Raw genomic sequence first — 1314 nt, 5'->3', positions numbered from 1 at the left:
ATTTTGGTGAGTGAGACTTATGAGAGTGAGTGAGAAGGGATAAGGGAAAGGGGATTAGCGCATTTGGGGTCTTCAAGCGTTTTTTTTTTAAACAAAACGACACCGTGTTTATGTTGAATGGAAGAACGGAACCTTTAAAAAAACTGGACAGATCATCTAGTTCGTCAATTAACCACCGATTCGACTATTTTTTCACCAATTTTTTATAGACTGATTTTAGATGTTAACCGAATCAACTAATTAACTAATTTTTGATTAATCGGATCGAACCGATTAGTCCGATCAGAATCTTGTCAGATACTTCAATTTTTTCATCCTAATATATGAATATATTTTATATTTATGGGTTTATCAAAATATAAAATAAAGAATATAATTACTCACAAGTATTTTATGTTCTTTCGAGTTACATAATCATCTGAATAAAATTTATAGATAAAACAAATTGGAAACACAAAATTGTCATGCTTTTTTTATTCCAAATTTTAAATGTTTTATGTTTATTATTTTTTTTGAGAGTGTATTTACAAGAATTTTATCTCTCGAGTTAGCATGAATGGTAAAAAAATATTAAGTTAGAAATTATACTAAATTTATGCATTTAAAATAATACATATATCATGAAATTATATTATAAACTTATCTTCATACGCGATTTTAAAATTATAAATTGTCTTTAGGTTTATCTGATTTTAAGATAATGAATTGTACATTTCTCTTATCTTCTAAGTTCAATTCTCTTATATCTATATATAATCACTATCATAACTTCTTCTTTAGGAGGGAATTGTAACACCCTACCATACAGAGTCTTATGCTTAAGTCATAATTCAGAGATGGCAAGGTATTACGACCTCTAAAATAAAAATTTAGTACATATAGTAGTATGAATGATTGATTATAACTAGGAGCCTTTGTAGAAAAAGGGGTAAACAAAAACCGCAACTCGAAAGCGCAACACTCCGATCGATAACGTAACGAACAAGGATAACCAACGCGTGATTATATATATACAAAGGAGTGTCAAAAACAGGAATATCAAGACTCAAGATCCGGCTGCGAAGATAACCGGTCCGAGCATAACAATATATACATATGATAAAAAAATAAGGAAAACCCCAAGGAAACCCAAAGGGACACCAATACATAAAACCTATTCTCCAAAATTCTCCCATAAGAGGAGTCATCACAGTTTGTATTATTTAATGGAGATAAAAGTATCTAAGCAAAACATATAAACCAAAACATAGCCCCGAGAACAAAGGATCTTCGCAAATCTAGAAGTCTCCAGCATGCATCAGCGGGACACCTCAC

Source organism: Arachis duranensis, chromosome 5, assembly GCF_000817695.3.
Source record: "Arachis duranensis cultivar V14167 chromosome 5, aradu.V14167.gnm2.J7QH, whole genome shotgun sequence".
NCBI classification, from domain to species: Eukaryota; Viridiplantae; Streptophyta; class Magnoliopsida; order Fabales; family Fabaceae; genus Arachis; species Arachis duranensis.
Note: the sequence above shows the minus strand (reverse complement) of the source record.